We start from the raw sequence: 13936 nt of genomic DNA on the forward strand, positions 1-13936 counted from the left end.
TACCTGTCCTGTGGTAGGAAATGCTTGCTACAAAGCATGGTCCGTGGTTCAAAAAACATCTTGACATGTTGCTTATCTAGCCTATTACATGGATCTACTACCCCAATCCACCCCCGCCCACATATATAAGCTACACACCTCTGTTATATAAAGCATTTCATACATGTTTGTTTAAAGCTTTAATTACAGCTTTATTGCCCAAATATGTGTAGCCTACTCCATAAACACGCTAGATATAAAATAGGCCTATAATGAATAATGGTGTCGCCTATCTACAGCTGTAGCCTACAGGAGTTTGAGGGGTTTTCTTCATTGCTCTCAATGTATAGACATAACAACAAAGCTACAACGAATAAAGGTAAAGAGTAGGCTAGAGGACTATCATGTAGCTAGACACAAGTAGACTGAGGACTACGAGCTGGAGCCAACGTGCACCTCCTCGACAGTTTGATCTGCACACCGACTGGGCCTATAATAGCCTACATATAGCCTAGTGTGGGAGGTGCACTGCAAGTGTTGTCAGCTTTTGTCCAGGATGTGTGTGAATAGAATCATTATTATTATAATAAGAGGAAGGTAAGCCTATTCCTACATTGTCCAAAAAACAACAAAAACCCTGTATATTCATGCAAATACTGTGGAAATCCATGTAAGTACTTAACTCTATTAATTCTATTTATGTAGGCCTGCATATGCCTACTGCATCTTGCACTCATATGCTACTCTTTCAGGATTGCATGCCAAACTTAATTTCAGGCGACTAAACTACTTTTTTAATGATACTAAAGTCAATATAATCTAATCAAATCTAAAATACATGGAGTAAAACGTTGACTGAAAGTAGCCCACATACACTATTTTCTGATATTTATTTATTTCATTGAAGATAACACGTTTATGTCCATCGGCGTAGCCAAGAGCTACTAATCCATAGTCTTTGCGCCTGGCTGTCCTATTGGTTACGATGCCCATCGTAGACGGTGCACATTTCAGAAAGAGCGGGATAGAAGACAGTCATGGATCTTGCAACTTTTCTGGATAACTGTAAAGAGACATATACGGAATGTTTGAGGCTTTTCCTTATGGACAGTGTTTCCAGGGATGTCTTGCAACCAGTTCTTATAAGGTAAGGTTTTAATCCAAATTCATGCTAATGTTAGCAAGCTTGGCCAAACCGACTGGTCTGCTATGGTCTTGCCGGCCTATTTAACACTCGGCAAATATCGGCTATAGGCTACTTAATGTTGAAACATTTCATCACTTGAAAATTACAGCGGACATAGGCTAGGCTACATCGGTGATAAATGTGTGAAACAGCCATGTAGAGATTAGGCTCTTGTGAAGTTGAAGTTACACCGTTATTAGGCCTACATGTTGGGGTTGGAGTTGTAGGCCTAGTTGGCTACAATGGAGTTTAAGGATTTACAAAACCCAACGACACCACTTTGATAGGCTATCTGAAAAATGTAACGATCCCAATCATATGAAAACCTATGCGATGTGATTAACCTAAAGTTGTTGCTGGTGTTTTATTACGCAAGAAATGTCTAATTTGGGTGTTAATTCCTCAGACTGGAGACCCTTGAAAGGAGCATCAGATGGGCAAGAGGGAGGATTCTACAATTGGATGATGCAGATGAACTTATTCCATTAGTGACTGCTTTTATTCAACAAGTTCAAACAGCTTTTTCAACTCCAGAAGGGATTGACTTAAATCGTCGTGATAGTGGCTGACATGTAGGCCTATCCATATTATTTTTATGCATATTTATTGTCATTAAATCCCTTTTGGAAACATTAGGCACCTCTGGTTATCAAGCCCCGTTGGTCCGGACAGGTGATTTTGGACGTTCCAGCAGCCTAATCACAGAAGAACAGTTGAGATTCCTGCTGTCATGTGGGTTTGGAACTCCCCAAATTGCTGAAATCCTGGATGTATCAATCAGTACAGTGAAACGGAGATTGAGGTATGAATGAAGTTGCAAAGCATACACACACTATCCTTTTCTCAGATTGCAGGGCTAATGTTTTAAATGATTTGAGTCATAATATTGTGTTCTTTTGTTTCTTCTCTTTTCAGCTTATTCAGTTTACTCTTTTTTATTACTTAAATAGCTAGACAGCGCTCATTTTAAACTGGCATTGGGAGTCTGTAGGTCGAAATGAACTGGGATAAACAGAATAAGTAAACGTATGATGACATCAGCTTTTCATCTATTACTATATCTGTTTTCTAAGGAAGAGGACATGTCACTTAAAGCCTCTGGAAACTCAAATACACAAAAGTCTTCTAACTATTTAATTTTGTGTATTATCTACATAATAAACAACATGTAAAAGTATTAGCAATTACTTTCTATCAAAATTCGAAATATTCTCATTTAAGTTTTTGTAACATTCCTGACAGTGGGTTTGAAATGGGCGTTGTTTAATTTGTTAAATGTGACGTCATTATATCCGAGATCCAATCATTAAAAAATGCACCTTAGTAAGTCCTACCCATGGATGTATTAATAGAACTGGATACAGCCACTCCATTCACTGAGCGCTATCACAAATGAAGCCCTATTGAACCGCGCCATCTTGGCAAATTTGTAGTCATTTGACTATTTCCGGTGACTTTTGTACTTGCGCAGTTGTGCTTTTCTGGCCTACGCGCGTCCCCGATCAAGTTCACGAAATGTAGACGCACGTTCCCGGCTCTCATGTGCCCCTGCGCATCCTCAACAAGGGCCCGGACTACTTCCGGCGCCAGATCGAGCCCAACCCCAAGCGCCTGAGCGCCGTGGAGCGCCTGGAGGCTGACAAGGCCAAGTACGTCAAGAGCCAGGAGGTCATCAACGCCAAGCAGGAGCCGGTCAAGCCTCAGCTCCTCGCCAAGCCGCCCGTATGCCCCGCCCTCGCCAAGAGAGGGGCGGGAGGAGGAGGGGGAGGAGGAGGAGGAGGCGGGGCGTTGCTGAAAGCGTCCAATAACAATTCGAAGTCGGACACGTGCGCCACGACGAGCAAGCGCGAGAACCTGAACCCTGGAGATCCTGAAGAACCTGCTGAACTCCTCGTCCCCCGGCTCCGCCTCCGAAGGGCCGGCCAAGGGGCCAGGGGGCGGGGCCAGGAGCTGGGCCGCCCACTGCTCCGCCCACGACCTGTCGGAGCCCGCTGGCCTCCGCTCCTTCGCCGAGTCGCTCAAGGACCCGCCCCCAGCCTCGGCGGGCGGGAGGCGGAGCCCCCAGGGCGCCAACCTCAACCTGAGCCGCCGCCTCCTGAAGCAGCGGGGGGGGGGCCAGGGGGGAGCGGGAGGAGGAGGAGGAGGGGTCGGGGGAGACCGCTCCCCGCTCCACGCCTCCCACTCCTCCTCGGACATCCGGCGGCTGTGCAACGGCAAGCCCGGCCCCAAGCCCCTGCCGGCCCCCCCGGCCTGCGACGACCACGACAACGCCCCCCTCCGACCCCGCCGTGACAGGTAGTCCAGCCCTCCTCCTCCTCCTGCCCCAGGCTCCGCCCCTCCCCCTGCTCCGGGCCCGGCGGTGGCGGGGGAGGCGGAGCTAGAACCGGGCGGTTCCGCGGCGCGCCGGCCCTCCCTGCACCGCTCCAAGTCGGACCTGAGCGACCGCTACGCCCGCGCCGGCGCCGACGTGGAGCGCTTCTTCAACTACTGCGGCCTGGACCCCGAGGAGCTGGAGGGGGTGGGCGTGGAGGGCTTCGCCCGCGCCAACTCCGACATCGTCTCGCTCAACTTCCGCAGCGCCAGCATGATCAGCTCGGACTGCGACCAGTCACGGCGCAGCAACGAGGAGCTGACGGACGAGGAAGAGGAGGGGGAGGAGGCGGGCGAGCGCGTGCCCTACGGGATCTCAGCGGTGGAGAGGAACGCGCGCGTCATCAAGTGGCTGTACAGCATCAAGCAGGCGCGCGAGTCGCAGAAGGTGTCCCACATCTAGAGGGACGGGATGACAGATGGACGCGGTCAGACGGACGGACCGGTGACTTGAGAACTAACCGCCTGTCTCTTCAACCGTTCCACCGGTTCTCTCAAGAGAACGTTTGAAGACGTTTGAAGGAACAGTGAGTCCGGTCTTGCGGAAGACCTCCCGACTGTCCGGACGTCAAACGGACTGTCCGGGGTCAAGGTTCAGGGGTCAGTTAAGGACCCTGGCGGTCGCCCCTCGGCCTCGTGTTTGTTGTCCTCCGAACCTGCATGACTCCTCCAATTTCTCTGCAACAGCCCCGCCCCTAACCCTGCCCCCAGCCAGCGCGGCCTCCTTCTCTAGCAGGTTTAGGAAAACAAGAGCCTTTTTTTCCCTCTTTGTTTGTTTGTTTGTTTGTTTTTAAAGATGGCCGCCTCGTTGTCAGTGCCGTCTCTGCAGTGCAGCTCTCTGACTCTCCAGCTCTGATCTTGAGGTCCTCGGGTCCCCAAACCCCCATCTTCATCCCTGAACTGTGCATTTCTACACTCCCCTTGTCCCTGCCTGGATTCATACAACGAAGGATGGTGTCAGAGAACATGCTTGTGAGGGTTTGGTTAGGGACCCAGGCGCAACAGGAAAGGAGGAGGCAAGGGACGGTAAAGCCCGGAGGGGCGATTTAATGAGATAACAAAAAAGGGGGACGTGGTAGTCGTACAGCCGATGGTCAGGCAGGAGCGTGGTAGTCGTACAGGCGATGGTCAGGCAGGAGCGGGGTTGTCGTACAGGCGATGGTCAGGCAGGAGCGTGGTTGTCGTACAGGCGTGGGTCAGGCAGGAGCAGGGTTGTCGTACAGGCGTGGGTCAGGCAGGAGCGGGGTAATCGGACAAGCGTGGGTCAGGCAGGAACTGGAGAGATGAGGAGGGGAGGCAGGGTGAGTGAGAGTAATCACAAACGGGGAACGGGAAAAAACACTACAAAACACAGGTAAGGAGATGTAGGCTAGGCTATACTTTACCACATGAGTTTATGGTAAGATCTGGCGAAGAGTGGAGTGTAGACCAGGTTCTTGTAGGGGTAGAAGGTGATTGCAGAACGAGGGACAGGTGTGGTGATGATGAATAGGAAACCGGTGAGTAGAGCCGCGCCCGCGTCATCGTCGGAGACGAGCGCGCCGTTCTTGTTGTTGCGCACGGGCCGATGTGCTGGGCATGTCGGGATCCGACTCTTCGCCACTGGAGTGGGAGGAGACTGCCGAGTCCGCGGAGCTGGCCGGAGACGGGGAACGCCCGGAAGGGGGGGGAAACTCCGGAGAGTCAGAGCGTTGCATGCCTGGGCCGATGCGACGTGCGGAAGAGCGCGTAGGACGCCCCGAGCGCGCAGCGGGCCCAGAGGGGAGAGAGGGAGGCGGTTGTGGAGGCGAGGGCATGCGAGCCGTAACAGGACCCCCCCCCCGAGGGGAGCCACCTGGCGACCGACCGGGGGCGTCAGGATGTGCCCGGTAGAAGTCCCGGAGGAGAGACGGGTCCATAATGAGCTGCCTGGAGATCCAGCTGCACTCCTCGGGGCCGTACCCCTCCCAATCCACCAGGTATTGGAACCCCCGACCCCGGCGGCGCACCTTCAGCAGCCGCCGAACCGTCCACTGGGGATGCCCGTCGACCATCTGGGGAGGCGGAGGAGCTGGGGCAGAAGGCATGAGAGGACTCGAGGAGACAGGTTTGATCTTGGACACATGGAATACAGGGTGCACCCGCATGGAAGCAGGGAGCTTAAGACATACCGCAGCCGGGTTCAGGACACGGTCGATCTCGAAGGGCCCAACAAAGCGCGGAGCCAGCTTCCTGGAGGGGACCTGGAGCGGAAGATCAGCAGTGGAGAGGTAGACACGTTGACCGGGCTGATACGCCGGAGCAGGAGTGCGGCGGCGGTTGGCCCCGCGGCAGGAGCGCTCGTTGGAGCGGAGCAGGGCCCTGCGGACCTCCCTCCAGACACGGCGACAGCGGCTGAGGTGGGCCTGGACGGAGGGGACGGAGGCCTCCGACTCCTGGAGAGAGAACAGCGGGGGCTGGTACCCGAGGGATGACTCGAACGGAGACCTGCCAGTGGCAGCGCTGGTCAGGGCATTGAGGGAGTATTCGACCCAGGGCAGGTCCTTGCTCCAGGAGGTGGGGTGGAGAGCCGACACACAGCGGAGAGCGGACTCCAGGCTCTGGTTGGCCCGTTCGGCCTGGCCGTTGGTCTGCGGGTGGTAGCCAGAGGAGAGGCTGATGGTGGCGCCTATCTCCTTGCAGAAGGCCCTCCAGACCTGGGAGGTGAATTGAGGCCCACGGTCCGAGACAATGTCTCCGGGGAGACCGTGGAGCCGGTAGACATGCTGGACGAGGAGCTCAGCTGTCTCCGCAGAGGACGGGAGCTTGGGGAGCGCCACCAGATGGACCGCCTTGGAGAACCGGTCCACCACGGTGAGGATGACCGTGTTGCCCCTGGAGGGGGGAAGACCGGTGATGAAGTCCAGGGCGATGTGGGACCAGGGGCGGCTGGGGACCGGGAGAGGACGCAGGAGGCCAGCCGGGGGCTGGTGGGACGCCTTGCTGCGGGAGCAGACGGGACAGGCGACCACAAACTCCCGGACGTCGGACCTCATGGAGGGCCACCAGAACCGTCGGCTCAGGAAGGAGAGGGTGCGGTGAACCCCGGGATGGCACGCAAACCGGCTGGCATGGCCCCACTGGAGCACCCGGGACCGGACCGAGTCAGGCACGAAGAGCCGGCGAGGAGGAACGTTGGTCGGACTGGGTTGGGCGCGTTGGGCCTGCCTCACCACCGCCTCAATGTTCATGGTGACCACCCCTACGACACGCGAGGCCGGCAGGATGGTCTCAGGCTCCGCGGGGGGCGCCTCGGGCGCGTGGAGGCGGGACAGCGCGTCGGCCTTGGCGTTGCGGGAGCCGGGCCGGAAGGTGAGGGTAAAGTCGAACCTCCCTAGGAACTGTGACCACCGCGCCTGGCGGGAGTTGAGGCGCTTGGCCGCCCGGATGAAGGTCAGGTTCTTGTGGTCCGACCAGACGAGGGTGGTGTGTTCCGCGCCCTCAAGCCAGTGGCGCCACTCCTCCAAGGCCCCCACCACCGCCAACAACTCCCTGTTCCCGATGTCGTAATTCACCTCAGCTGGGGTGAACCGGCGGGAGAGGAAGGCACAGGGGTGCAACTTCTGGTCCTCCACTGACCGCTGGGACAGAACAGCACCGATGCCTGTGTCCGATGCGTCCACCTCGACCACGAACTGCCTGGAGGGGTCAGGATGGAGAAGGACCGGAGCGGTGGTGAAGCGCTCCTTGAGCGCGGAGAAGGCGGCGCTGGCAGCCGGTGTCCAGATGAACGGACGCAGGGATGAGGTGAGGTGGGTGAGGGGAGCTGCTACCCGGCTGTAGTCCCGTATGAAACGGCGGTAAAAGTTAGCGAAGCCAAGGAAGCTCTGGAGTTGCCTCCGGGTAGTGGGTTGAGGCCATTCGACCACGGTCTTGATTTTTCGGGGGTCGGGTCGCGTCAGGCCTCCCTCCACATTGAGCCCAAGGAACTCCACTGACGAGGAGTGAAAGGTGCACTTCTCCGCCTTGATGTACAGGCGGTTCTCCCGGAGACGCTGGATGACCATGCGGACGTGTTGGACGTGCTCCTCAGCGCTCCTGGAGAACACAAGGATGTCGTCCAGGTAGAGAACCACAAATACGTCCAGCATGTCCCTGAGCACGTCGTTCATCAGGGCCTGGAAGACGGCGGGGGCGTTGGTGAGGCCGAAGGGCATGACGAGGTGATCGTAGTGGCCACGGGAGGTCTTGAAGGCGGTCTTCCATTCGTCCCCCTCACGGATACGCACCAGGTGATAAGCGTTTCTGAGGTCCAACTTGGTGAAGATGGTGGCACTGGTGAGGGGTTCAAAATTGGAGCTCATGAGGGGGAGTGGGTATTTATTCTTCACCGTGATGTTGTTGAGCAGCCTGTAGTCGATGCATGGCCTCAGGTCTCCTCCCTTCTTCTTTACAAAGAAGAACCCCGCTGCCACCTGGGAACGAGATGGTCGGATGAGGCCCTCGGCCAAGCACTCGGAGATGTAGGTGTCCATGGCAGCTTTCTCCGGGAGGGAGAGGTTGTAGAGACGACTGGCTGGGAGAGGGGCGCCAGGGTGGAGCTCGATGGCGCAGTCGTAGGGTCGATGAGGGGGGAGTGTGCGGGCGCGCTCCTTACTGAAGGCCTCCCCGAGGTCGTGGTACATCAAAGGGACCGTGGAGAGGTCAGGAGGAGCGGGACGGGGCCGGTCAACCCGAGTGGAGGTCTGAGCAGCTCGGAGGCAGCGGGCGTGGCAGGTGGTGCTCCAGCTGAGGATGCGCCCCGAGCTCCAGCAGACATGAGGGGTATGGAGTTCCAGCCAGGGCCTCCCTAAGATGAACGGAGCGTCGGGAGAGTGGATGACGAAGGGGCGGACGTTCTCCACGTGGTTACCCGAGACTGTGAGAGTGAGGGGCAGGGTCCGGTGCGTGATGGGGCCCATGGGATGGCCATCCAGGGCGAAAGCCGAGAGGGGCCTCTCCAGAGGGGAGAGAGGGAGCGCCGCTTTGTGGGCGAACTGGACGTCCACGAAGTTCTCGTCGGCACCGGAGTCGATGAGGACAGGGACGGAGAGCGTGTGCCCCTGCCAGGCGAGGGTGACAGTGAACCTGGCGGCACGGGTCCGGGCTAGGGGATGGATGAGCCGGCTTACTCGGTACCCCCTGGCGAGTGAACCTACTCCCCTTGCCGCCCTGGGAGGCGCAGAGGGACAGGAGTCGACGGCGTGCGCTGGGCTAGCGCAGTATATGCACAGTCCGTCCAGACTCCGGTGCTCACGCTCCGCCGGGGTCAGGCGGGTCCGGCCCAGATGCATGGATCCCTCTCCAGCGGTGTTTGGGGGTGCGAGGGAGGCCGGGACAGGCCGAGAGAGGCCGGTAGAGGGAGGTGGAGACGGTCTGGGTGCGCTGTGGTGTTGGTGCGCCCGCTCGCGCCTGCGTTCCCGGTGGCGCTCGTCAATGGCTATGGAGAGGGAGACGAGTTGGTTCAGGGTCGCTGGTCTGTCTCTTCCAGCCAGGCTGTCCTTCATGGCCTCCCCTAGGCCCCGTCGGAAAGCGCTGTACAGGGCAGACTCGTTCCAGGGGCAACGGGCAGCGAGGATGCGGAACTCCGTGGCGTAGTCCGCTACGGAACTGGGACCCTGGGTGAGGTCGGAGAGAGCAGCGTCCGCGTCCTGTCCGTGGACGTCGTGGTCAAACACGGCCCTGAATTCAGCCACGAAGGCAGTGTAGTCCTGCATGTAGGCAGCTGCGCCCTCGCGACCCGCCATGACCCAACGGCGAGCCCGTCCCGTGGTTAGGTTGGCGATGTAGGCTACCCGAGCCGACGCAGTGGAGTACATACTTGGCTGGAGGTCAAACACGTACTCACACTGCATGAGGAACTCCCGGCAGAGGGTGAACGTCCCGTCGTAGGGGGCCGGGGAGGCGAGATGGGGCTCCCGGTTTGGTGGAGCGGTGGGGTTCAGGAACGGAGCCAGGCGGGCACTGAGCGCGGTGACCTGGTCGGACAGGGTGCAGACCAGAGTAGCGAGGCCCCTCAGTCGCTCTTCCTGGGCTTGCTGTTGGGCGGATACCTGCTGCAATTGCACAGCTTGGGTCTGTGGGAGGGCTTGGAGTAGTCCGGGAGGTGCAGGTCTCTCCTCCATGTTGGCTGGGTCCAAACTGGCCAGATCTTACTGTGAGGGTTTGGTTAGGGACCCAGGCGCAACAGGAAAGGAGGAGGCAAGGGACGGTAAAGCCCGGAGGGGCGATTTAATGAGATAACAAAAAAGGGGGACGTGGTAGTCGTACAGCCGATGGTCAGGCAGGAGCGTGGTAGTCGTACAGGCGATGGTCAGGCAGGAGCGGGGTTGTCGTACAGGCGATGGTCAGGCAGGAGCGTGGTTGTCGTACAGGCGTGGGTCAGGCAGGAGCAGGGTTGTCGTACAGGCGTGGGTCAGGCAGGAGCGGGGTAATCGGACAAGCGTGGGTCAGGCAGGAACTGGAGAGATGAGGAGGGGAGGCAGGGTGAGTGAGAGTAATCACAAACGGGGAACGGGAAAAAACACTACAAAACACAGGTAAGGAGATGTAGGCTAGGCTATACTTTACCACATGAGTTTATGGTAAGATCTGGCGAAGAGTGGAGTGTAGACCAGGTTCTTGTAGGGGTAGAAGGTGATTGCAGAACGAGGGACAGGTGTGGTGATGATGAATAGGAAACCGGTGAGTAGAGCCGCGCCCGCGTCATCGTCGGAGACGAGCGCGCCGTTCTTGTTGTTGCGCACGGGCCGATGTGCTGGGCATGTCGGGATCCGACTCTTCGCCACCGGAGTGGGAGGAGACTGCCGAGTCCGCGGAGCTGGCCGGAGACGGGGAACGCCCGGTAATGGGGGGAAACTCCGGAAAGTCAGAGCGTTGCATGCCTGGGCCGATGCGACGTGCGGAAGAGCGCGTAGGACGCCCCGAGCGCGCAGCGGGCCCAGAGGGGAGAGAGGGAGGCGGTTGTGGAGGCGAGGGCATGCGAGCCGTAACAATGCTCACTGGTTCTGTGTACCTGGACCCTTCGTCAGGCACCAGTGGAGAAGTGCGTTGCCTTTAGGGGGGAGGTAGGGTAGCAACGGGACCTTTAGGGGGGAGGTAGGGTAGCATCGGGACCTTTAGGGGGGAGGTAGGGTAGCATCGGGACCTTTAGGGGGGAGGTAAGGTAGCATCGGGACCTTCAGGGGGGAGGTAGGGTAGCATCGGGACCTTTAGGGGGGAGGTAGGGTAGCATCGGGACCTTTAGGGGGGAGGTAGGGTAGCATCGGGACCTTTAGGGGGGAGGTAGGGTAGCATCGGGACCTTTAGGGGGGAGGTAGGGTAGCATCGGGACCTTTAGGGGGGAGGTAGGGTAGCATCGGGACAGACGGTCTCTCTCTGTCCTTGTTTTGCTTTTGTCTGTCCGACCAGGAGAACCAGCCAGCTCCCTCTAGACTGGACACTGCTCCTCTAGGCTGCTGGTTCTAGGGTGGTTCTAGTGGGTGGGTCTCCCTCTAGACTGCACACTGCTCCTCTAGGCTGGTGGTTCTAGGGTGGTTCTAGTGGGTTGTTCTCCCTCTAGACTGCATACTGCTCCTCTAGGCTGGTGGTTCTAGGGTGGTTCTAGTGGGTTGTTCTCCCTCTAGACTGCATACTGCTCCTCTAGGCTGGTGGTTCTAGGGTGGTTCTCCCTCTAGACTGCATACTGCTCCTCTAGGCTGCTGGTTCTAGGGTGGTTCTAGTGGGTGGTTCTCCCTCTAGTCTGCACACTGCTCCTCTAGGCTGGTGGTTCTAGGGTGGTTCTAGTGGGTGGGTCTCCCTCTAGACTGCACACTGCTCCTCTAGGCTGGTGGTTCTAGGGTGGTCCTAGGGTGGTTCTAGTGGGTGGTTCTCCCTCTAGACTGCATACTGCTCCTCTAGGCTGGTGGTTCTAGGGTGGTTCTAGTGGGTGGGTCTCCCTCTAGACTGCACACTGCTCCTCTAGGCTGGTGGTTCTAGGGTGGTTCTAGTGGGTGGGTCTCCCTCTAGTCGCGTCACTCTGGGTGGGTCTCTCTGGGGGCCCTGGAGACGGGTGTTCCTGTAGGAACGTTGTCCCTCTAGCTGCTCCTCCTCCCTGCGTTCCAGATACTGCGCCTAGAAGCCATAACGGGTGTGAATGCAGCGCCTCAGTGTCTGACAAGTCTTCGCTTTCCACCGTCTGATAATCAATCACTCTCTGGTGCATCTCAGCTTTGTGTGTGAATAGCAACCCCCTCCAGGGCTGTGGAAGCATGGTACAGTCCAGATCTGCCCTAAAACACCCCTCCGCCACTGGTACCAGGAGAGATTGGTATATTCCAGCAGCCCAGCCTCATACTCCCATGAAAACCCCAGCTCCCCTCTCTTTCTCCCTCTCTCTCTCCCTCTCTCTCTCTCTCCTTCTCTCTCTCTCCCTCTCTCTCTCTCTCTCTCCTTCTCTCTCCCTCTCTCTCTGTCCCTCTCTCTCTCCCTCTCTCTCTCCCTCTCTCTTTCTCCCTCTCTCTCTCCCTCTCTCTCTCCCTCTCTTTCTCTCCCTCTCTCTCTCATTCTCTCTCTCCTCTCTCTCTCCCTCTCTCTCTCCCTCTCTCTCTCTCCCCCTCTCTCTCTCCTTCTCTCCCCCCTCTCCCTCCCTCTTTCTCTCTCTCTTTCTCTTTCTCTTTCTCTCTCTCTCAGCGTTGCTATGACTAAATGGTTCAGGCGGCATCAGAGAACCGTTCTTCGAGCGTTCCGTGTTCTATTTTGCTTATTCTGTTTAGTCTCTCGTCCATGGTGTTACCATCGACAGTTGGATTTTGTGGTACTACTTGCTTTTTCTGTGGCAGAAAACAATTTTTTCTCTACATATACATTTAATGTATATATAATTTCAAAAAATGTGTTTAGAGTTTGTTGTTTTTGTCAGAGGGCGTCTGTTCAATCTACATTGAAACAGCTAGATAGTGTATGAACCTGGTCTGGGTCAGTCAGTCCTGTTCTGCACTGAGACCGGAGCCCGGTATCTCTGTCCAGGATCAAAGCTGGTCCACGTTGTTGTTCTGATGGCATATTCATGTTGAGTGTTCTGGAGTGAGCTCTCTGTAACTGGGTTATAAAAGAAGCAACCAGATGATGTGTTTTTGCCATCGGTTCTTTTGCATTATTTCAATAAATGGCTTATTTCTCCACTATCTTTTGCCATTTATGTCAGAAGGTTTTGTGAGTATTATTTCATTAAAATATATATTTGATGAATCTGGGGCCCAGTGGTCGTTTGTCTGTGTTACTGTACATGACAGTACAGTACAGTGTGTTGTTTTCAGGATTGATTAGCTCAACTCCACCAATATCACCCGTTTTGCAGTCAGAAGGATTCAGAAAATGGAAACTTTCCAGGTTCATTCTCCGTGCTCCTGAGTGAGCCAGTTGTTTTACACATCCAGACCCTGAGCTTGAGGGTAAGAATTTACTGCCCCCACCCCCCTCTCTCTCTCTCTCTCTCTCTCTCTCTCTCTCTCTCTCTCCATGGTGCAGGTTTACCAGACTGCGGGTCACGTCAGAGGAGAGATTTATGGGTAATGCAGTTCTTTATGTGATTGGCCCCTTCAGGAAGTGACCTAATACAAACATGGGGAGGGCATGAGAGGAGCCTGGGGCTGCGTTCAGAATCGCATACTTCTACTTCTTACTACCAGTACCTACTACAGCTGCCCTTAGAAAGTACTTCTTACTACCAGTACCTACTACAGCTGCCCTTAGAAAGTACTTCTTACTACCAGTACCTACTACAGCTGCCCTTAGAAAGTACTTCTTACTACCAGTACCTACTACAGCTGCCCTTAGAAAGTACGTACTTTGCAAGCAGTAGGCATCCAACTGGGACATACTACCTTGTCATAACATTGCGCCTTGAAATTTGCCCACATCCGTCGCTGTCCATAACGCGACATTCGTCTACAGCTGTCACGACTCGCACTTGTGACGCACATTTCCACTGCGCACAGGATTGTGGGTCAGAATAGCCAGAAAAGCCTGCTGGCTTGCATACTGCAAAATACGACCGGATGTAGTAGGACATCCTGGTATTTTTGCCATACTGCATGTGGCATACTATATAGTAGGGTAGTATGCGATTCAGAACGCGGCCTAGGAGAGGTGATAGGGCTCTGAGGAGACTATAGACTATAGACACTATAGACCATAGAGACTATAGACCATAGAGACATATACACAAATATAGTTTTTATTAAATCTGGACTATTGAAATTGAAAGAGCAAATTTAGTTACAGACACTGATTATTGTGCACAAGGCAAAAAGTCAAACATTAACAGTTACAAAAGTTGTTTGTTTTCACTTCAGAGAATGATCACAGAAGAAAATATGATTTTAAGCATCAGTATGCACAGACCACATTATGACAGATGTGTAC

General features: G+C 55.7%; 1 pseudogene across 1 annotated transcript; it reads left to right on the forward strand.

Moving 5' to 3' along the window:
• Nucleotides 1–964: 964 nt before the first annotated feature.
• Nucleotides 965–3938, forward strand: LOC311325233 (protein FAM110B-like; annotated as a pseudogene). The gene is made up of 3 exons: nucleotides 965–973; nucleotides 2687–3453; nucleotides 3493–3938. The product of its transcript is annotated as a protein FAM110B-like (transcript).
• The last annotated feature ends 9998 nt before the right edge of the window (nucleotides 3939–13936 follow it).

Source organism: Borostomias antarcticus (genome assembly GCF_949987555.1).
Source record: "Borostomias antarcticus genome assembly, chromosome: 24".
Taxonomy (NCBI): Eukaryota; Metazoa; Chordata; class Actinopteri; order Stomiiformes; family Stomiidae; genus Borostomias; species Borostomias antarcticus.